Source organism: Hevea brasiliensis, chromosome 14 (genome assembly GCF_030052815.1).
Source record: "Hevea brasiliensis isolate MT/VB/25A 57/8 chromosome 14, ASM3005281v1, whole genome shotgun sequence".
Taxonomy (NCBI): Eukaryota; Viridiplantae; Streptophyta; class Magnoliopsida; order Malpighiales; family Euphorbiaceae; genus Hevea; species Hevea brasiliensis.
In genome coordinates this window covers 19,279,360-19,304,807 of record NC_079506.1, presented here as the reverse complement: position 1 = coordinate 19,304,807, position 25,448 = coordinate 19,279,360, and the positions used below count along the sequence as shown (strand labels likewise).

Here is a 25,448-nt window from a genome sequence, read left to right as displayed (position 1 = left end):
CTCTTTCCTCTCTCCTTCTCTCTCCTTCTGCTGTCCCCTGCTCGCTACTGCCGCCGCTTGGTGGTTGCTCCGGCACGGGGGAGGGTTTGATACCTCACCAAGACCTTGGCGGCCGTGGGATGAGAAATGGAAGGGAGAGAGTTAGGGGGAGAGTGGAGTCGGGGAGAGAGAAATGGGGAGTCTTTGCGTTTTTTTATGTTTATGCAGTTTTTTTTTTTTTTTTTTATATATATATATGGGTTGTTACAGCAGAAAAGACATTTTTTTTAGCAGACTTTATTTAACTTTTTCACTTCACATGGCTACAGGAAACTCCACTTTCGGCCAACTTTGCCAACTTTTCACATGTGTAATAGTAACTTTCAATTATTGTACAAGGCCCTCCTTCATCTATACAAGGAGAGGTTCTACCCAAGCTTAGACAGAATTTTTCCATAAGAGTTTTCCTTTACCAAGTTCTAGTTTTCTCCTCTCATCCGATATCCTTTTCCTTGTATTCTTACCCTTTTTACTTTAAATTCTATCTCCATATGTAAGTAACTTTCAAGTGTTAATCAAAGTCCATTTTCAGAAAATTTTGTTCTTACTTGTTTATCTATCAGTGGCTGGTTTTACTGCCCATATTTATTTTATGTTTTAATTGATTTATATCTTGCACTTTAATTTATCTGTTTTGTTACATATTATTTATGCTTTAACAGTATTTGTGCTTTAATCGTAGTTTTGCCTTTTAATCTTATACATATATCTGTGGCTGGTTCTACTGCCCTAGTTTAATTTGTTTTGTTAATCTTTATGTTCTTTATATTTTGTTTTAATTATTTTGCTTACGGACTGCAATATATAAAGGTGCTGCTTTAATAATTTTCATCATATTGATGGCATAATTTAATTTCAACATATTGATTTCAAGAAAAAGTGATTCATTCTTTATCAAACTTTAAATCCTTCTAAATAAAATAAATTTATCTATTTATAAGTAATAGAATTTGAAAAATTAAGATTACATTTATTTTTCAGAAAATATTTTTTGAAATCATTTTTTGTATTTTTCATTATTTAGAACACTAAAAAATAATCAACTGAAAATATTTTCCTAATTAAAAAAAGAATTAATTTAAGAGAAAATATTTTTCTGATTAAAAGGAAAATTAAGTTATTTTTAAGAATGTCATTTTCTAAATTTTATAATCTTATTAAAATATAAAAAATACTTATATAAACACATACTATTAGTTTAATATTGTAACTAAATAATATAAAATGTTTTTAAAAAATAATTTTTATAAAAAAATAATTTTTATAAAAATAATTTTTTATATATAAATTATTTTTTACAAAATAAACAAAGCCTAATAAAGATAATCAACTTGTATACCTTATAATTAACAAGTAATACAATTTTTGTCTCATCAAAAATTACAGCATCAACTAAAGAATGTTAAAAGAAGTCCTATTGCAGCGGTACATATATATAAAAGTTGAGACTCTAAAATTGACTTACAAAAACTTGCTATTTAGCTTAAATTACCATATTAAAATATCATCATCTGATTTAATTTGATAATAACAAGTGTTGGATTGTGGTTTATTAAGTATACAACATTTCTCACCAATAAAACTCCTTAATATATATATATATATATATATATATATATATATATATATATATATATATATATATATAATCTAAACAGATGAGTTGAATTTTTTCCCAAACTTATCTATTTTAAATAGGTTCGTTGACAAAATAAATTTAAACATTTATGTTGGTAACTTAACTTTTAAAATTAAAAAATTTTTATCTAAAATTTAAAAAGTTATTTAGGGATTTTGACTTTTTACAAGAAAGAGAGAAGGAGAGAGAAAGATGAATCAAATAAAAAGAATTAGAAGATATGATATGGCATGCCGCATGATAGTTTAAGTCTAAAAAGTCAAAATCTTCAAATTATTTTTCAAAATTTAGATAAAAATTTTTAAATTTTAAAAGTTTTGATTAAATTATTTAAAATTAAAAATTTTAAATATAATCAACAAAAAAGTAAAAGTTTGTATTTATTTGGCAAAAGGCCTTTTAAATACAAAGGTATAACTATATCTCTTCACTACCCAAGAGCTCAAAAATTATAAAATAATCTTACTTATAATTTAACTTAATAATATAAAAAATTAAAAATTATTTTCAATTTTAATTTTTTCATTTTTATTTCTTGAACATTAGCATAATATTTCAGATTTTATTTTTAGCATATTTATTGTCAGATTTGCTATTATGGATAAATTTTTTCTAATAATATATGATTTTTTAGATACAATTATACTGTACAAATATTATATTATTACATTTTATGAAGCAATATTTAAAAAAATAATTAATAATTATGTAAAAATAAATATTTTATTTAATTTTAATAGATCATATAATTATTTAAAATTTTAATAGAAATTTAAATTAGCAACGAGAGCCAATTAAGTGCAAATTCTTAAATTTGGTCAATTATGTGTCAGTTAAGTTCAATTTTACCTTGAGGCTCTTTATGCCCTCTGGTTAAGGAATAAAAAACTAAATAAAAAATGAAAATATTTATTTTAATATGAAATGAATCAAATAATAATTATTATGTAGAGTATTAATTAAAATATATAAAATTAAAATGCATTTAAGTATTTTTCGGATAATAATAATTGGGTTTGGAATGAGTTCGAATAGTTGAGAATAAATTTTAATTGAATTTGTGATAAATTTAGATTTTAAAAATATCAATCGGATTTAATTTTAAGTAAAATGATTTTTCTGGGTACCCTACCTACTGATATCCTTATCTATGATGGACTTCGAAGGTGTTAAAAACGGCATGAATATAATTGTAGAGGGACAGTCTTCTTTCCATTTGATTTTGCATTTTCTGGGTAAAAGGATCAACAATTAGGGGAGGGATTTGAGGTCTTATGGAATATTAGCCGGAGAAGGACAAAGGAGATGGGTACGCTCTGTATCACAGACGTTGAATTGAGATGAAATATTTGTGTTATATATATAAGATATTTTGTAAACTTCTTCACTTTTAATTAGTTTTTAGTGGAACTAGACAGGTGAAGGGCGTAACTAGAAATCTACTTTTGGAGCTAAGAATATATATTAATAAAAAAAATAAATGAAATTTTGATAAAAATATAGAAATTAAAAAAATATATAAAATATTAAGAGATTAAAATTGTAACACTCCAAAATTTTATTAATTATAAGTATTTTTTATATTTAAATTTTATTTAAATTTTAGGAATTTTTTTTGAGATTTTTCGGATTTTAAAAATCGGGTTCGATTTTCCGAAAATATAAACTTTGATGATTTTTAAAAATTAATTTAAAGACCACGTGGCAAAACTAAAAATATATTTGGAGTCTACGTATTTTTCTGAGTTTTCTAGAATTTTTGGACCTCGTTTTCGGTCCCGAGGCAGAGTAAAAATTCAAAATTTTGTATTTCGAATCGAACCGGCCGAATCGAACCGGACCGGATCGGACCGGTCGAATCGGACCGGTCTCTTCTCTTTTTCTTCCTCTTCCTCCCGCGCGCGACGCCCTCTCCTCTCTTCTCTCTCGTTTCTCTCTCCTCCCCTCCCCTGCCGCCGGCCAGCCGCCTCCCCTGCGTCCTCCCCTCGCCTGCGCCTCCGGTAGTCCCGGCCGACTGCGGCCTTGAGCAGTAGCGCGCGATTTCCCCTGCGCGTGGCCGCTCAGCCCGACTTCCTCGGCCAAATCCGGCCGATCCGGCCACCAATTGGACCGGGTCTTGTGTCCAAAATCATCTACTCGGCGAGAGCTTTCCATAGACACCAAGAACGCCGAAATCCATCGAGCGGATTGTCCGATTTTTGCTCGGGAAGATTTTAGCCCATTTCGACTTTTGGGCTAGATTTCTCGAAAACCGTGAATCCCACGAGAAAACCGAGGCCACCAGCACGCTCCATTCGTCGAGAGCTTCGCAACGACATAAATTTCGAATTTTTCCGACACCGTTTTTCGGTGGGTCCCACGGAACTTCGCAGTGTATTTTCGAGCATTAAATGAGCTTAGAAAATTCTGAAAAATTTATGTACTAACCCCCGTGTTATGGGCTTCTTGTAGGTATCCTCGATTCGCGGAAATTCGGCGATTGGCCAAGTCGCAAATTTGGGCGAACGGACCGTTCTGAAAAAGTCTCCGAATTGGGCCGAGGTTTTGGCTAGCCCCCCATTGTCAGACGTCTCGAGCGCGTCCCCGAAGTCGGAATCGGCAAAGGTAAACCCGAACCTAGTTTTTACGTAATTTTCTAGTGCTTAAATAGGATTAAAAATCCATAAAATATTCGTGGTAGCTTATAAAATTACGATTCTTTTTGCAATAGCTTAGTAATATTGCTAAGGACATGAGGCAAAGTTTTATAATTTTTAGAGCTTGTTTGGGCAGTTTTTGCAAAAATGATCAATAATAAGGACTAAATTGAAATTTTGCGTATTGTGATGAATGATTGATTTGATGGGCCCAGGAGGGGCTGTGTGATATGATTGAGTTGTGGATATATGGATTGAGAGTATAGAAGTGTGTTTTGAGCCATTTTGCAGGTTGGGTAGGTCCTAGGTATAGGGGAGACTCTGCCGGATTTTCGGCACGACTTAGGACGTACTTGATATTTTTCTTTGTTTGTATTGAGTCAGATTGTATTAAATAAATGTAATATGATTGTCAGGTGAGCCGGGACAGCCTTCTTCCTCCGCCCAGCCGCCACAGCAATTTGTCGTCCAGTTTGTGAGTAAAATATTAATTTTAATTGTAATTTCGATATTATTATATGTTCAGCATGCCCATGCATCACTTATATGCATATATTTATTTAGTTAAACTCTAGGCACGATTTATGTTGCATTCATAACTGTTGATGTGCCATGGATGTTGTTGTGGTAATTTGGAGCAGTGTGCGTGCGTTGGCGTGCGTGTGATGTGGTGTGGACTATGGATAGGACGGGGTAGTCACGGCTTGAGTAATTCGCTGGGACCCGTTCCTTCGAGGGGTAGTCACGGCTTGAGTAATTCGTTGGGACCCTCGATTTGGTTATTAAGTGGAAGTCCGAGCTTGAGTAATTCGCTGGCACCAGGTTGGATTTAAGAGAGCTGTATAGGGGATCAGCTCCCATACGTTATGATTGATACTACAGGGTGTGTGAGTGCTCCAAATTACCTTTTTGATGTTATGATGTGAAAATGTTGTTGATGTTGTATTTCACTCTACAGGGTGCATTAGTTCTAGATAGTTATAGAGATTATGGTTAAAATTGATATTTTACTCTCTGAGTCGAACGCTCACTCCTGTTCAAAAATTTTTACAGGCCACAGGAGGATATTTTTGAGGTTAACCTGCTTTCTCCCTCGCAGGTCAATTATTACTGTTTGTATAAACTTGTTAAATCTTAGAATTTCTGCATGTGTTAGAAATGTTATTTGATTTGGGTCTGTAAACTAAATTATTATTTTGGGACCTGTAAACTTAATATGCTATGCATGTTGATGGATTGGATGAGGGAGCTGAGCTCCCATTTATTATTATGTTGATGAGTATGTGGAGGGTGAGCTGAGCTCCCCAATTGACTATATATTGTGTTTACAGGTCGGGTGAGTCGAAAACTCCCCGTTGGTAAGTCCATTTTATGGCCGGACTCTGTCCGTTTGTTTTCTTGATATTGGGCCCAAATGGGCCTTAGAGTTGGGTTAATGAACAGTTAGGCTTACTACGGGCCTCGGGGCTTTAGGTGGCCTGTGTCCTAGTCTTGGTCCGGCCCATAGGTTGGGTCGTGACAAATGTGGTATCAGAGCTTAGGCTCCAGATTCTTAGGGAATGTTGTCTAAAGTGTTGGGAAAAGTCTAATAGGAGTCACATGCGGAAAAATAGGGTCCATATTCGTCTTGCATTGTCGTCTTTGCTTCTAGTTTCTGCTTCATATATTGTGTGTAAATATGAGTCTATAGAGCTGTGCAATGTGCAGTTTTGAATTTTGTGGGCTAATCTTCTGAATTTCGTGAAAATGCGTAGAAGCGGGAGAGGCGCCATCGCACGAGCAGATGTGCCTGACGAGGTGTCGGCACAGGATGAGGCGCCTGCCCCGAGGAGGCGGGGTAGGAGGCCTAGAGCTGCTCAAGTAGAAGAGCAGCTACCCACAGTTCAGGAACAGTCTTTCATGGCACAGGGTCCCATGGACCCCATGGCAGCTACTCTAGATGCGCAGAACCATCGACATGATGGCGCGAGATATGGTCCACCCTCCACAAGCGGCGCGATCCACCGCACCAAGAGGGGAACCTTACAAAGAGATCATAAATTTTAAGAATTTGGTGCATGGTACTTATGATGTGTCAGACGATGCATTTCGGTTTCTGGATTCCTGTGCGACGAGCAGAAATGTCTGATTGGTGATAGAAGATTGATAGAGTGTATGCAGCATGTCATGGGGCCTATGCCTAGACAATGGATGAATGACTACGTGTTACCTCGGATGGAGGGTTTGACATGGGCTCAATTTGTGGAACTTTTTATCAATCGGTTTGTGCCAGAAAGCTTCAGAGATCAGAAGCAGTGGGCCTTTGAGGCCCTAAGACAGAATGGCAGGTCTGTAGATGAATACGCTACAGAATTTCTGGAATTGAGCAGATATGCCCCTACAGCAGTAGCTACAGAAACTATGAAGGTGAAGAGGTTCCTAAAGGGGCTTGACAGGAGGTATGCGAACCTGGCCATGATGTCGGATCAGTCTTTTGATGTGGTGGTTGATCGAGCTAGACAGATTGAGATCAGTTATGCTGTGGATGACAGCGGAAGAGCAAAGAAAAACAGAGCAGAGGGTTCCTCAGGTGTCCCTTCCATGGGTACTCCGGACAGTGGTGGCCAGGGTAATTACAGAGGAAAGGGTAGGAGCAAGAGAAGTGGTTTTAGACACAGACCACGAGGATTGGACGAGTGCGGATCCAAGCAGTGGTAACGATTGAAATCTGGCATTCTGGTGCAGTTCAGATCCTCCTTGGCACCTTGTGCACAGTGTGGAAGAGGACATTCAGGACCTTGTTTGATGGGATCAGGAGTATGCTTCGGGTGTGGCCAACCGGGTCACTTTGCTAGAGAATGCCCCATGTTCAGCGAGCCACAGATGGGGTCACAAGGTTCTGTTGCGAATGTTCCTCGACAATTGTATCCGGGTACTTCCAACATGGCGGCGATCGATTCGATGTGCCAGGCCGAGGACAAGGGGCGTGGATTTGGAGGCGGTCAGAGGTAGAAGTCGATGTCGAGTTACGCCACTCGGGGTAGGGGTCAAGCTCGGGTTTTCACCACGACCCACCGGGATGCTCAAGCTTCAAATGCGGTTGTGGCGGTATTCTTACAGTCTGTTCTTATGAGGCTCGTGTTTTGATAGATCCGGGTGCTACGCACTCATTTGTCTCCCCTGTGTTTGCCATGAGGTTGGGTAGAAACCCTACAACTTTAGAGTGCCCTTTGTCAGTAGCTACCCCACTTAGTGACAACATAGATGTAGACATGGTATTTCCGGGTAGCCCAGTGGTAGTGGATGGAAAGATCCTCCCAGCAGACTTGGTTCCTCTACCAGTAATGGATTTCATGTAATCCACGGGATGGACCGTTGGCAACTCATTATGCCACCTTAGACTGCAGGAACAAAAAGGTATACTTCCACATACCTGGTGTGGAAGAGTTTAGCTTTGATGGTGATAGGAGCGTGGCTCCATATAATTTGGTGTCAGCAATTAGTGCTAGAAAAATGTTGAGGCGTGGATGCCAAGGGTATTTGGCATTGGTGAGAGATACATCTGTAGAAGGTGTCAGCATGGAAAATGTTCCTGTTGTCAGAGAATTTATGGATGTCTTCCTGAAGAGCTTCGAGGTTGCCACCAGAAAGGGGAATAGAGTTCTGCATTGATGTTATTCCGGGTACAAACCCCATATCCATGCCACCTTACAGGATGGCACCAACAGAATTGAAAGAGCTGAAGGAGCAACTACAGGAGCTTTTGGACAAGGGTTTCATACGTCCAAGCACTTCACCCTGGGGTGCTCCTGTTCTATTTGTGAGAAAGAAGGATGGGTCATTGAGGTTGTGTATCGACTACGACAATTTGAACAAGGTGACGATGAAGAACAAGTATCCACTTCCTCGGATCGATGATCTGTTTGATCACTCAAGGAGCTAGATTCTTTTCCAAGATAGACTGCGATCGAGCTACCATCGATTGAGAATCGGGAATGAGGATGTGTCCAAAACGGCTTTCGAGACAAGATATGGTCATTATGAGTTCTTGGTGATGTCTTTTGGACTCACTAATGCACCAGCGACCTTCATGGACTTGATGAGCAGGTGTTCAAGCCATTTTGGACCGCTTTGTTATCGTATTCATAGATGACATTTTGGTATACTCTCGGACCGAGGAAGAACACGTGTGGCACTTGAGGATGGTGTTGCAGACTTTGAGGGAGCACCAGCTATACGCCAAATTTTTGAAATGTGAATTTTGGCTAGAAAGCATCTCATTCTTGGGACACGTGGTTTCTAGTGACGGTATTCAAGTGGATCCCAAGAAAATTGAAGTCAGAATCGATTGGCTTAGGCCTACAACCATCCGAGGTGCGAAGTTTTAGGTTTAGTAGCTACTCTGAGCGTTTTGTACAAGATTTCTCCAGGATAGCGGCTCCCCTAACTAAGTTGACCAGGAAGAATGTTCCATTCATTTGGACAGATGACTGTGAGGTGAGTTTCCAGAAGCTTAAGGAGTGTCTAACCACTGCCCCTGTGTTGACACTACCTGTGAGTGGTGAAGGATACACCGTGTATTGTGACGCCTCCAGAGTTGGCCTAGGGTGTGTTTTGATGCAGAATGGAAAGGTAGTGGCTTATGCTTCAAGGCAGCTGAAGAGGCATGAGCAGAACTACCCCACCCATGATTTGGAAATGGCGGCTGTAATCTTTGCACTAAAAATCTGGAGACACTACCTGTATGGTGAAGTGTGCGAGATATACACCGACCATAAGAGTTTGAAGTACATCTTCCAACAGAGGGACTTGAACTTGAGACAAAGGAGATGGATGGAGCTTCTGAAAGACTATGATTGCACCATCCAGTACCACCCTGGGAAGGCCAATGTTGTAGCAGATGCTTTGAGCAGGAAGTCTTCTGGCAGTTTGGCGCACATTTCAGTAGAGAAGAGACCACTGATTCAGGAGGTACATGAGTTAATGGATCAAGGTTTAATCCTAGATCTTTCAGATGAGGGGGTATTATTGGCTCACTTTTCAGTGAGGCCAGACTTGAGGGACAGAGTTAGAGTTTCCCAGCACAGAGACCAACAATTGATGAAAATCATAGAAAGAGTACAGCAAGGTGAAGGTGGTGAGTTTGGATTTGCCAATGATGGCGCCCTAGTGCAAGGTTCTAGGATATGTGTGCCCGATGTGGACAATCTCAGAAATGAAATCATGCAAGAGGCACACTACACACTTTACAGTGTCCACCCAGGTTCCACCAAGATGTACCATGATGTGAAAGATAGCTACTGGTGGAATGGCATGAAGAGAGACATAGCAGACTTTGTGTCCAAGTGCTTGACTTGTCAGAAGGTGAAGTTTGAACACCAGAGACCGTCAGGGAAGCTGCAAGAGCTCCCTATCCCAGAATGGAAGTGGGAAATGATCACTATGGATTTTGTGACTGGGTTGCCTCGTACCACGCGAGGATATGATTCCATATGGGTAATTGTAGATCGCTTGACCAAATCAGCTCACTTCTTACCTGTAAAGACTACATACTCTGTGGCACAGTATGCTCGGCTCTATATTCGAGAAATAGTCAGATTGCATGGAGTTCCGGCTTCCATAATATCTGACAGAGGGCCCCAGTTCACTTCTCAGTTTTGGAGAAAGTTGCAGGAGGCACTTGGCACACAGTTGAACTTCAGTACAGCCTTCCACCCTCAGACAGACGGACAGTCCGAAAGGACGATCCAAACACTGGAAGACATGCTTCGCATGAGTGTCTTGGATTTTGGAGGTCAATGGGATGAGCAGCTAGCTTTGGTGGAGTTTGCCTATAACAACAGTTATCACTCCAGCATAGGGATGGCACCCTATGAGGCACTATATGGAAGAAAGTGTAGGTCTCCTCTGTGTTGGACAGAAATGGGGGAAGCAAGGGTGCATGATGTAGACCTAGTGTAGTACACTGCAGAGGTAGTTCCTTTAATCAGGGAACGACTGAGGACAGCTTTCAGTAGACAGAAGAGTTATGCAGACCCCAGACGGAGGGATGTGGAGTTTGCAGTGGGCGACTATGTATTCCTGAAGGTTTCTCTAATGAAGGGAGTCATGAGATTTGGAAAGAAGGGCAAGTTGGCACCTCGGTATATCGGACCTTTTGAGGTTACTGATAGAATTGGAGCAGTTCCCTACCGTTTGTATCTACGACCCAACCTCTCTCACTTTCATCCGGTGTTTCACATATCGATGCTGAGGAAATACATTCTGATCCTTCTCATGTCTTTGCAAAGGATGTGATAGAGCTAAAGAGAACTTGACATTTGAGGAGCGACTGTAGCCATAGTGGACTACCAAGTGAGACAGTGAGATCTAAATAGATCCCTATGGTTAAGGTTTTGTGGAGAGTCGATCGGTGGAAGAGTGCACTGAGTCGAGCGGGACATGCGTAGCAAGTACCGTATTTGTTCAATGTATAATCATGTGTTTTATTACGCCTTGTGTAAAATTCGAGGGACGAATTTTTACGTAAGAGGAAGAATGTAACACCCCAAAATTTTATTAATTATGAGTATTTTTGATATTTAAATTTTATTTAAATTTTAGGAATTTTTGAGATTTTTGGATTTTAAAAATCGGGTTCGATTTTAGAAAATATAAACTTTGATGATTTTTAAAAATTAATTTAAAGACCACGTGGCAAAACTAAAAATATATTTGGAGTCTACGTATTTTTACGAGTTTTAGGAATTTTTGGACCTCGTTTTTCGGTCTCGAGGCGAGTAAAAATTCAAAATTTTGTATTCGAATCGAGCAGGCCGAATCGACCGGATCGGATCGGACCGGTCGAATCGGACCAGGTCTCTTCTCTTTTCTTCCTCTTCCTCCGCGCGCGACCCCTCTCCTCTCTTCTCTCTCGTTTCTCTCTCCTCCTCCTCCTGCCGCCACGGCCGCCTCCCTTGCGTCCTCCTCGCCGTGCGCCTTCCGGTAGTCCCGGCCCGACTGCCGCCCGAGCAGTACGCGCGATTTCCCCACTGCGCGGCCGCCGACTTCCTCGGCCAAATCCGGCCGATCCGCCACTGGTGGACCGGGTCTTGTGTCCAAAATCATCTACTCGGCGAGAGCTTTCCATAGACACCAAGAACGCCGAAATCCATTGAGCGGATTGTCCGATTTTTGCTCGGGAAGATTTTAGCCCATTTCGACTTTTGGGCTAGATTTCTCGAAAACCGTGAATCCCACGAGGAAACCGAGGCCACCAGCACGCTCCATTCGTCGAGAGCTTAACGACATAAATTTCGAATTTTTCCGACACCGTTTTTGGTGGGTCCCACGAACCGCGGTGTATTTTCGAGCATTAAATGAGCTTAGAAAATTCTGAAAAATTTATGTACTAACCCCCGTGTTATGGGCTTCGTGTAGGTATCCTCGATTCGCGGAAATTCGACGATTGACCAAGATCGCAAATTTGGGCGAATGGACCGTTCTGGAAAAGTCTCCAAATTGGGCCGAGGTTTTGGCTAGCCCCCCATTGTCAGACGTCCCGAGCGCGTCCCCGAAGTCGGAATCGGCAAAGGTAAACCCGAACCTAGTTTTTACGTAATTTTCTAGTGCTTAAATAGGATTAAAAATCCATAAAATATTCGTGGTAGCTTATAAAATTACGATTCTTTTTGCAATAGCTTAGTAATATTGCTAAGGACCGCGGGGCAAAGTTTTATAATTTTTAGAGCTTGTTTGGGCAGTTTTTGCAAAAATGATCAATAATAAGGACTAAATTGAAATTTTGCGTATTGTGATGAATGATTGATTTGATGGGCCCAGGAGGGGCTGTGTGATATGATTGAGTTGTGGATATATGGATTGAGAGTATAGAAGTGTGTTTTGAGCCATTTTGCAGGTTGGGTAGGTCCTAGGTATAGGGGAGACTCTGCCGGATTTTCGGCACGACTTAGGACGTACTTGATATTTTTCTTTGTTTGTATTGAGTCAGATTGTATTAAATAAATGTAATATGATTGTCAGGTGAGCCGGGACAGCCTTCTTCCTCCGCCCAGCCGCCACAGCAATTTGTCGTCCAGTTTGTGAGTAAAATATTAATTTTAATTGTAATTTCGATATTATTATATGTTCAGCATGCCCATGCATCACTTATATGCATATATTTATTTAGTTAAACTCTAGGCACGATTTATGTTGCATTCATAACTGTTGATGTGCCATGGATGTTGTTGTGGTAATTTGGAGCAGTGTGCGTGCGTTGGCGTGCGTGTGATGTGGTGTGGACTATGGATAGGACGGGGTAGTCACGGCTTGAGTAATTCGCTGGGACCCGTTCCTTCGAGGGGTAGTCACGGCTTGAGTAATTCGCTGGGACCCTCGATTTGGTTATTAAGTGGAAGTCCGAGCTTGAGTAATTACCGCACGAGTTGGATTTAAGAGAGTCGTATAGGGATCAGCTCCCATACGTTATGATTGATACTACAGGGTGTGTGAGTGCTCCAAATTACCTTTTTGATGTTATGATGTGAAAATGTTGTTGATGTTGCATTTCACTCTACAGGGTGCATTAGTTCTAGATAGTTATAGAGATTATGGTTAAAATTGATATTTTACTCTCTGAGTCGAACGCTCACTCCTGTTCAAAAATTTTTACAGGCCACAGGAGGATATTTTTTGAGGTTAACCTGCTTTCTCCCTCGCAGGTCAATTATTACTGTTTGTATAAACTTGTTAAATCTTAGAATTTTCGCATGTGTTAGAAATGTTATTTGATTTGGGTCTGTAAACTAAATTATTATTTTGGGACCTGTAAACTTAATATGCTATGCATGTTGATGGATTGGATGAGGGAGCTGAGCTCCCATTTATTATTATGTTGATGAGTATGTGGAGGGTGAGCTGAGCTCCCCAATTGACTATATATTGTGTTTACAGGTCGGGTGAGTCGAAAACTCCCCGTTGGTAAGTCCATTTTATGACCGGACTCTGTCCGTTTGTTTTCTTGATATTGGGCCCAAATGGGCCTTAGAGTTGGGTTAATGAACAGTTAGGCTTACTACGGGCCTCGGGGGCTTTAGGCTGGCCCAGGTCCTAGTGCCGGTCCGGCCCATAGGTTGGGTCGTGACAAAAATAAAATATATGAAAATTATGAATGAAATCTACACAAATATAAAAATTGACATTATCCAATTGATTACTGATATTTGTCCCATTGATTACTGGTATTCTAAAGAAGAATTTGTAGATTTCAACGAACAGAGGCTGATAAAGAAGATCTGAAGGGGTGTATTTAAGTGGCGGCTTTATAGGCAAACTTCAGTGGCAGTCAAAAGGCCCCTGAAGTTATCAGTCAGATATTATGAGCCATTTCAAGTGTTGGCAAGGCTAGGTGCAGCTGCATACAAGATACAACTGACTTAGACTTCTACTATTCATCCTGTTTTCATGTCTTAAATAAGAAAATAATTAAGTGACAATCAAACACCTATTCTGGATTTACCAACTACGCCAGATGCTCAGATTGTTTTAGCTCCAAAACAAGTCCTGCAAACTATGGTTATTAACAGGGATCATCAGCAGGTCTCTCAAAGTCCTAATTCAGTGAGTTGGTCTGCCAAGTGAAGATGTAACTTGAGAAGATGTATCCTTCATTAGAGCACAATTTCAAGATTTTGCATATTCTTTGAGGCAAGAATGTGCGAATGGAGAGGGTATTGCATATAGGAGAACAAGGGATAGAAAGAAATAGTTTTGGGGGAAATTGTAATTCAGAAATAGTGAGGAAGTTGAGAATTGTTAGCTAAGAAGTTACAAGTAGTTAGGGAGCTGGAGTTTGCTCGGGATAAACAGACGGCGAACGTTACAAGGGAATAACTGTATATAGAGTAGCTATATACCAAGGAAGAGATTCATTCAAGAATTAGTACTCCTGAATCACTTTCCCTCCTTGAATTCTCTATAGTTCTCTTCTATTTCCTCTCTATCTCTCTCTAATTTCTTCTGTCAAAGTTCTACTAAAATCAGATTGTTAGGATCTCAAAACCTAACAGGAATTTCCAGTTTAAGAAGAGTGGAAGACAAATTGAAAGAAATAATCATGCACACACATTAGATATTTCAAACGTACATGACCAAGTTGGAAGAAAAATGAAGTCATTCAGTTAAGCTTCCAATCACCTATTTCACAACCCATAAGAATTTCCCATCTCTTCTTTTTTTTGTCAACTTACAACTGGGAATAAATTTATTTCCCTTCAGAACGTCAACGTAAAAAGGACGTAGCGGGAAGCTTTTTTTATCTGAATCTACTGGAAGTATATCTCAAGGAAGTCTGTCTAAAACACCAGCTTGTATTCTGATTGCCTGATTCTAAAACTTAGTCCATGAAACTACACAGCATTTTATTGTGTAATGTACAGAAATCCATAAAATAATTAAAGTCTGGATATAACTTGTTAATGTTGCCTTGTCTCTTTATCGGTTCTTCAAAACGCCTTAACAGATAAGCTCTGACAATATATCAATCCATGCGTCAGGAACACCAGGTAGGCACCAATGCATGCAATTCTGACCCCAGATTGTTCCCAAACCAAATTGAAGGGTGTGCATGTGCTCTATAATCGCTCAAATGAGTTAGACCCAGCGAGTGGATATCCGTGCATTGCAATGTCAGTTCAATTGCATGATCAATTTGTCTTGCTTCTTTATTAACTCCATTTTTGCTGGGATCAAACCACAAATCAAGCTGTCCAGGTATCAGTATGCAATATCAATGAGGAAATATAAATAAAGGCAAGATTAGAACTACTGCCACACTATGAAGGGTCATGGTGTTGAAGATCAAATTAAAATTTTGTTCAAAATTTGAACCTGTGGTGTAGCATTTCAGTACAGGTTAATACTTTGTCATTAGTTATCACACTTGGTAAGAAAGCCTAAAGGGTGAATTGCCATCAACTTATTCATACCTCATTTTCGTTGAGGGCCTCACTGAACAAGCAACTTCCATTTTGGTTCCACTCACTGCCATAAAAATGCCGCTGTGATTGCAGACGCCAAAACTTGAATGTCTTGCCAGGAACTTCCTTTTGTATATATGAGACCATATTCTCAAGAACAACTTTAAATCCATCAAACAAACCAAGGGAAGGAAGTATCTGTTGGCCAGCATGATAAAAAACAAAAGGTGTGTCATTTGGAAATTTGTCATGACCCCACCTATTCCAGATGAAATAATATAATTTAAAGATGCATTTAGACACGTCAAATGCATAACAAGAAAGAAAAAGCAAAATAGCAGATCTGCCAGTACAAGGATGCAAAAAAGTGAAAATAATTAATCTTAACCTAATTCTTTGCTCACACATGGTTGAGCATTTCAGATTCCCTTTACAAATATTCCTCTTTCATTTGGTATTCATTTCCCTCAACTTCCAGCTAGCATGCTTCTAGCATTCTACTATTCCCTTTACACATAATAGACCTTTGCATCATTGTAACTAGATCATTCTGCACACATATCACGTAATGTTTTAACAGTCATCCTACTAGTATTTTATCATAAATGTCCTCAGATATTTTCCCAATTTCTTCTGAGCTCATAATTTGAATACACCACAATTACATGGGCATTTTGTTAATGCATCAAAAGTAAATGCCATATGTGAAAGTAGAATGAAAACTTTATTTTTTAAATACCTTTTGATAAGCAATAATTTTTCTGAGTTATATCAGGTAATAAGCCAATTTTCATTTCTGGGAATTATACTTTGAGTCTCCAGAGCAAAAACTAAGTTAAAACCATGTAGTTACATAAAGTGAAACCTAGATGGTTGTAAACTACTTGTGAAAATACTTGTATGTTTTTCTTGAATTGTTAGATTTAGAATAAATGAATATTGTGTCAAGCTCTACCAAATTAAAGGAACACACTACGGCTGTGGAATACAGGCAAGAGAATTAATGTCCAAAAGAGAAAGAGGACAATGAGAGTTGAGAAACAGCAATACAAAATAATAGTGATTGACAAGGACAAGAACATTGCAATACAAGACAAGAACATTGCAATACAAGACTCCTTACCTGTGAGTTTTACATAAGAATGTAAGACTATAGACATATCTAGTCGTCCCTGAGTGTTCCAAATCATGTCATAAACCAAGCCACCATTTTTTTTTTCAATGAATCTGCAATAATGCAGATGAAATGCCAAAGCATTAAAAGGTGAAAGAATCAGTTCATTAGAGAGGAAATTAACAATGCCCAGTATTAAATATGAGAACATCATAAAAATGATTGACGGTGGGTCATTCATCTGCAGGTGCGTCATCATCGACGCGATATGTTTCCTTCTATCCATCATTCGCAAGTGCAACTGTTTTGGGTGCCACCTTTATTTGATCAGTGATGAGCAAGTGAGGTTGTCATTTTCAATATTTAAAAAGGAGAAAGAAAAAAGTGATAACATTGTATTCCGGTAGAAGGGAGCCATAAGATTCCAACAAAATGCATTCAGGACCAAGAAATGAACCAGAACTAAACAAGCCTAGTTGACAATTATTCAGTAACGCCTATTTTGATGGCAATAAAACTTACTATTTCTATCTGAGAAGATTTATATGGCAACAAGTTTGTGCATTTTTCCTGCCAATATGGGAATCACTGGCACATACTGAGAAGATACAAGTTCAAGCACAATAAATTAATAAATAAATATAACTCACTGATATTTGGCGAGCAAAGCAGGCCGGTGATATGCCACGGTGACATTGAATTTGGGAAAATAAGCACCTCTCCAAGCCCCCTTCTTTTTCCACCTCCTTGCATCAGCATCAGCCACTCTAAGAATACACAAGAACGACACCAAAAAATTCTCATTTAAAGAATCGCGAACAAATCCAATGTTCCTATTTCTCATTATCCCTAGAAATCTCTGCGGATCAATCCGTGGCAAATTGCATTTTTGGGGCACCCATTTCCAGGAATTGATGAGACCCATGTTGTCTCTGTTGTTCCTAAGGCAGTTCCAGGCGTTTCTATGAAATGGGCAGGACTCATCGTAAAAGGGTTTGGGAGCCTCAGGGTCTAAGACCCAGTGGCCTTCGAAGAGATTGCAAGTTGAAGAAGGAGAAGGTGTGGTGATGGATGTGGAGGAGCAAGGGAGGAGCGAAGTGGAGTAGAGATAGAGGAACGGAGAGGAAGATGAGGCAAGGGATTGTAGTAGGAAGCTTTGAAGGCATTGCAGATCCACCATCTGAATCGTAGAGGAGAGACCGAGAGAGTAGAGCTCGAGTTAAGACTCTGTTTGGTGTATTCAATTTTTCAAGTGGAAAGTGGAACGAGATTTTCTGTTTTTAATTTTTTTTTTCCCTTAACAATTTCATCTTTGATTTTTGAGAAATAATAATAATAATAATAATAGTAAAGGGTTAAAAATATACATCTTATGAGTAATATTATTTTCAAAAAGTGTTAGAGGTTATATTTGTAGTTTTCGAAAAAAATAATAAATAATAAAAATAAAATAAGTAAATAAATAATAAAAATACATAAATAAATATATATTTGTACCTAAAATCCAATAAAAAAATTAAAATGACCCCTTTGAACGATACAAGACTTTATTTTCTTTTTTTAATAATTAAATATCATTTTAATATATGCGTATAAAAAAATCTATTTAATAAAATTATTTTTATAATAAAATAATAAATTGACATATTTGTATAGTAAAATAAATCTAATGATGCAGAACGAGGGTAATGAGTTAAAATAGATGTTGCAATGTTGTCTGCAAGGTGTCCGTTAAAATTCACATAGATGTTTAAAAACTTTGAAATATAAACTAAAAACTTTGAAATACAATAAGAATCTCTTACATCGTTTGTAAGGCTGAGCAGATTTTAATTCAAATTAAAAAATTGAATTGAATCGATTAATTTGGTTCAATCAGTTCGATTTTAAAATTTAATCGGTTCGTTTTAATTTTATATTATAAAAATTTTGATTATTTCAGTTTGATTCAATTTTAAAGAGGAAAAAATTGGTTAAACTGAACTGAACATAATATTAATTTATATGTTTAAATCGAATCAAATAGAACGGAATTGATTTTTAAATTAATTTATTTTTATAAGAAATTTATGAATTATATTTAATTATATATATATATTAATTGTTTAATTTTATTGATTAATGGTTATTAGGTTCAAACCAAAGTCAAAATTATACAAAATAACTTGAAAATCAAGTCTAAATTAAAAAATCAATCAAAAATCAAAACCGACTGGTTTAAACCAAACCGAACCGAAATAGAGTGGTTCGGTTCGATTCGATTTTTCACTCATTTTGATTCAGTTCAATTTCTAAAATATATAATTTAGTTTTTATAATTTAATTCAGTTCGGTTCGGTTCGAACCGAATGCTCAACTCTAATCATTTAGTGACAATACTTGAACTAGTGATTCAAATGAGAGTTTCTATAGATTTCTTGACCGTAGATTTCAAGTTGTCTCAACTTTAGCGATATCTGTAAAATATAAAGGAAAATGCTTGAGGGATCAAGTTGATCCGCATTAATTGTGGAACAATAGGGATAGTAAAGTCATTTTATATATAAAAATTAAGTTATTTTACTAAAATATCCTTTAAATTATTTTTATGGGAGAATACAAAAATTTGAAATTTAAATGTTAAATTGTGTCTGTTGCATTTTTATTATAGTTACAAATTTTAATATAAATTAAAAGTTTCTTTTACTTTTTCTCTCATCTTTTCTTTAATCAACAATTTTCTTTTTTCTTATAACAAGGTTTACACATTAAAAAAAATAATAATATTTATGTAAATTAAAAAAACTTAAAATAAAAATAAAAATAAAAATAAATAATATATTTTATTTATTTATTTTTTATTTTAATGTGTAAATTAATATTTAAAAAGTACAATATATATTACTTTATTATAATTAAACAAATGATCAATCTGAATTTAAATTGATTGAATTTATTTCACATATTTAATTAATTCAGTGGACTGAAATATATATTCAATTGAATCATTTAAATAATAATTGTTATAGTCGATCTAAATATATATGAATAATTGAGCATAATGTGATATGCCGTATACTCAATTGATTCAATTAACTAAAATATATATTCAATTGAATCATTTAAATAATAATCGTTACAATTGACTCAAAATATATATAATCAATTTGATTCAATTGACTCAAAATATATATGGTCAATTAATATAATATAACATGTTACATAATCAATTGATTCAATTTACTCAATAATAATTATCACAATTAACTCAAAATATATATAATCAGTTGATTCAATTGACTCAAAATATATATAATTAATTGACATAATGTAACATATTAGATAATCAATTGATTCGATTTACTCAATTAAGGGCTTAATTAATAAAAATATATGATTCATATATAACATATCAAATATTCAATTGACTTAATTAATTAAAATATATGATTAATGTGACATGTCACATACTCAATTGATTCAATTAACTAAAATATATATTTCATTGAATCATTTAAATTATAATTGTCACAATTAACCTAAAATATATATGATTAATGTGACATTATACATAATCAGTTGATTTAATTTACTCAATTAAATATTCAATTGACTAAAGCATATGATCAATGTGATATGTTATATACTCAAAATGATTCAATTAATTTAAATATATATTCAATTGAATCAATTAAATGATAATTATTATAATTTACTCAAATATATATGATCAATGTGATGTTATACAAAATCAATTGATTCAATTAACTTAATTAAAAGCTTAATTGACTAAAATAAATTATTGAAGTAACATGTTACATACTCAAATTGATTCAATTGATTTAAATATATATTCAATTGAATCGGTTAAATGGTAATTTTCATAATTGGCTCAAATAGATATGATTAATGTGACATATCACATACTCAAATTGATTCAATTGACTCAAATATATATTCTATTAAATTATAATTTTTGCAATTGATTCAAATGTACAAAATTAGTGTGATATTACACATAATCAATTTGATTTAATTAATTCAATTAAAAACTCAATTGACTAAAATATATGATTAATGTGATATGCAATATACTCAAATTAATTCAGTTAACTCCAATATATACATTCAATTGAATCAATTGAATTATAATTTGGCAATTGACTTAAATATATATGATTAACGTAACCTTGCATGTAATCAATTAATTCAATTGACTCAATTAAAAGCTTAATTAACTAAATACATAATCAATATGACATGTCAAATACTCAAATTGATTTAGCTAATTTAAATATATATTAAATTGAATCAATTAAATTATAATTTTTACAATTGATATAATCAATGTGACATATCATATGCTCAGTTTATTTGATTTATTAAAATATTTATTGAATTAAATTCATATAGATCCATCCTATTTACTCAAACCAAATAAGTATATTAATGTATCTGTCACTGTCTAATTCAATTTCGTATCATAGATCAAATTTAAATTAATTTTAAATTGAATAATAATTATTTAATTTAAATTAAATTAAAATCACTTTTGATTAAAAATAAAATAATTAATTTTAATTAAAATTAAAAGTGAGATGAATAATTTATTTAATTAAAATTAATCCTAATATTAACCGGTCATATATTTTTTTTAACTAAACTAGCCATATTAAATGGCAATGGCAAAAAATTATGTATGTTGTACCTTACACTTTTTATTTAATATACATAATTTTTGTCAATTGGTACAAAGTTGAGGAAAAAATAAAAAAGCCTCCAAACAATAAATATTGGCTAAGAGAAAATTGTTTCATCACAAATATTGACTAAAGGAAAAGGAACATGTGAATTATACTCTTTAAAGCTTTAATAAAATAAAATTAAAATAAATTTTCAAAATTAAAATTTAAATATTAAGTATATATTATTAAAATTCAAATAATTATATATATTTTTTTCAATATGTGTTGAGAAAATAAGTGTAGATAAGAAGTTTAATTTTTCTTCTTGAAAATGAAAGCATAATTTATTACTATTAGCTAAAAAAGATGATATAGGTGGAGGGAAAATATTGAAAAAGGAAAGAGTAAAGGATAGAGGGATATTTTACTTCAAAAAATATAAAGGACAAACAAGATATTTTATGTTGCTAAAAATTCTTTGATTCACATTAATTATGGATCCACTTGATCCCTCAATCATGATTCAAATATAAAAAAATATCATCTAGTAAGTGTGCTGGGATATTCTTAGCATGTCCACTCTGATGATTAAGTTAATAACAAATAAATAATAAAAAAAATTAAAAAAAAAAAAGAAAATGATCATTTAGCTAATATTATTTATAAATTATAAAAAATAAGTTGTATTTTCAATGTTACATATATGTAATAAATGTTTTAAAATAATTATTTATTATGTACAGCTTAAATCAACACTTCAACTATTAGAATTTAACAAATGAAAGGTACAAATGCCATTCAATAGATTACTATAAATTGCCTATATGGAGAATAATCAAATTTGTAGAATTGTGCTTCCAACTCCTGCATGTAGGAATGAGAACCAAACTAATTAACCCCTTTAATTAAAGACAAAAGTAGCTTCGGATTCTTGATGTTTGAAGCACTAACTTACCAGAATTAAAAATAGCATAAGATTCTTGATTGTTTCACTTTGCATATCCATCTCCATAAGACATGTATCACTGTGTCATTAAATAAGATGAAGAGTAATTTTACATTTTGTTAGAGAGATTTCAATTTATGCTTATAAAATAGTTCAAAGTAAAATCTAGAAAAATCATATAAAAGAATTGAGCATTGAAGGCAAAATAATCAAGACCATGGAATTACTATCATTTAAGAAATGAAAAGAATTCAATTTAATAAATAGTAATTCTCACATATTTTTTGTGGTAAATTTGAAACTTGAGATCCTCTATATTATATTACTCTTTCCCCTGAATCTGTATCTCCATATAAGCGAAATTGAGAATATTCCTCCGTCAATATAACCATGGTTAGAATATCTACTTTTAAATAATTTAAATTGAAATTTAAAAGAACAAATGAATAAAAAAAAATAAATAACCCTCAAAGGCCATTAATTTTTTTTTTAATTGTTAAGATATGAACTGAATCGAATCAATTCGGTTTAATAAGTTTGATTTTAAAATTTAATCGATTCGGTTAAATTTTATATTATAAAAATTTTGATTATTTTGGTTTGATTCAGTTTTGAAGAGAGAAAATCAGTTAAACCGAACCGAACATAATAGTAATTTATATGTTTAAATCGAATCAAATCGAACCAAATTGATTTTTGAATTGATTTATTTTTATGAAAAATTTATGAATTATATTTAATTAATTATATATATATATATATATATATATATATATATATATATATTAAATATATAGAGCAATTCAGTTCGATTCAGTTTTTTACTTATTTTGGTTCGGTTCGATTTCTAAAATATATAATTCAATTTTTATAATTTAATTCGGTTCGAACCGAATGCTCACCCTTAATCATTTGGTGACAATGCTTGAACTAGTGATTCAAATGAGAGTTTCTATAGATTTCTTGACCGTAAATTTCAAGTTGTCTCAACTTTAGTGATATCTATAAAATATAAAGGAAAATGCTTGAGGGATCAAGTTGACCCGCATTAATTGTGGAACAATAGGAATAATAAAAGTCATTTTATGTATAAAAATTAAGTCATTTTACTAAAATATCCTTTAAATTATTTTTATGGGAGAATACAAAGATTTAAATTTTTATTTTTATATTGTGTCATTGCATTTTTATTATAGCTACAAATTTTAATACAAATTAAAAGTTTCTTTTACTTTTTCTCTCATCTTTTCTTTAATCAACAATTTTCTTTTTTCTTAGAACAAGGTTTACACATTTAAAAAATATATATTTATGTAAATTAAAAAAATTTAAAAATAAAAATAAAAATAAATAATATATTTTATTTATTTATTTTTATTTTAATGTGTAAATTAATATTTAAAAAGTATAATATATATTACTTTATTATAATTAAACAAATGATCAATCTGAATTTAAATTGATTAAATTAACTCAGTTAAACTAACAATATAAATTGATTAAATTGATTCAACTAATTTATATATAATAATAAATAATTAATTAATATTATAATTTCAAATAAATTCAATTGACTTAATTAAAAAAATATTTCATATAAATAAATTATATATTTTTATTCAATTGAATTAATTAAAGGATTAATTTATTAAAATATATGATCAATTTAACATTTCACATATTTAATTAATTCAGTGAACTGAAATATATATTCAATTGAATCATTTAAATAATAATTGTTATAGTTGATCTAAATATATATGAATAATTGAACATAATGTGATATGTCGTATACTCAATTGATTCAATTAACTAAAATATGTCTTCAATTGAATCATTTAAATAATAATTGTTACAATTGACTCAAAATATATATAATTAGTTTGATTCAATTGACTCAAAATATATATTGTAAATTAATATAATATGACATATAACATGATCAATTGATTCAATTTACTCAATAATAATTGTCACAATTAACTCAAAATATATATAGTCAGTTGATTCAATTGATTCAATTAACTCAAAATATATATGGTCAATTGACATAATGTAACATATTAGATAATCAATTGATTTAATTTGCTCAATTAAAGGCTTAATTAACAAAAATATATGATCAATATAACATATCAAATACTCAATTGATTCAATTAATTAAAATATATGATTAATGTGACATGTCACATACTCAATTGATTCAATTCACTAAAATATATATTTCATTAAATTATTTAAATGATAATTGTCACAATTAACCTAAAATATATATGATTAATGTGACATTGTACATAATCAGTTGATTTAATTTACTCAATTAAATATTCAATTGACTAAAATATATGATCAATGTGATATGTTATATACTCAAAATGATTCAATTGATTTAAATATATATTCAATTGAATCAATTAAATGATAATTATTATAATTGACTCAAATATATATGATCAATGTGATATTACACAAAATCAATTGATTCAATTAACTTAATTAAAAGCTTAATTGACTAAAATAAATTATTAAAGTAACATGTTACATACTCAAATTGATTCAATTGATTTAAATATATATTCAATTGAATTGGTTAAATGGTAATTTTCATAATTGGCTCAAATAGATATTATTAATGTAACATGTCACATACTCAAATTGATTCAATTGACTCAAATATATATTCAATTAAATTATAATTTTTGCAATTGATTTAAATGTACAAAATTAGTGTGATATTACAAATAATCAATTTGATTTAATTAACTCAATTAAAAACTCAATTGACTAAAATATATGATTAATGTGATATGCAATATACTCAAATTAATTCAGTTAACTCCAATATATATATTCAATTGAATCAATTGAATTATAATTTGGCAATTGACTTAAATATATATGATTAATGTAACCTTGCATATAATCAATTGATTCAATTGACTCAATTAAAAGCTTAATTAACTAAATATATAATCAATATGTCATGTCAAATACTCAAATTGATTTAGCTGACTCAAATATATATTAAATTGAATCAATTAAATTATAATTTTTACAATTGATATAATCAATGTGACATATCACATGCTCAATTTATTTGATTTATTAAAACATATATTGAATTGAATTCATATAGATCCATCCTATTTACTCAAACCAAATAAGCATATTAATGTATCTGTCACTGTCTAATTCAATTTCGTATCATATATCAAATTTAAATTAATTTTAAATTGAATAATAATTATTTAATTTAAATTAAATTAAAATCATTTTTGATTAAAAATAAAATAATTAAATTTAATTAAAATCAAAAATTAAAATTAAAAGTGAGATGAATAATTTGATTTAATTAAAATTAATCCTAATATTAACTGGTTATTTTTTTTTTAACTAAACTAGCCATATTAAATGGCAATGGCAAAAAATTATGCATGTTGTACCTTACACTTTTTATGTAACATGATTTTTGT

At 33.3% G+C, this 25,448-nt stretch overlaps 1 long non-coding RNA gene and 1 pseudogene across 1 annotated transcript; both read right to left on the bottom strand.

The window, feature by feature from the left end:
* Positions 1-14,725: 14,725 nt before the first annotated feature.
* On the bottom strand, positions 14,726-17,629 carry LOC131173318 (protein trichome birefringence-like 12; annotated as a pseudogene).
* Positions 17,630-21,710: 4,081 nt separating this feature from the next.
* Positions 21,711-22,060, bottom strand: LOC131172501 (uncharacterized). Its single transcript, XR_009143006.1, has 2 exons — positions 21,985-22,060; positions 21,711-21,893 (listed from the first exon to the last, which is right to left on the bottom strand). It is a non-coding gene; the product is annotated as an uncharacterized LOC131172501 (long non-coding RNA).
* Positions 22,061-25,448: the final 3,388 nt, after the last annotated feature.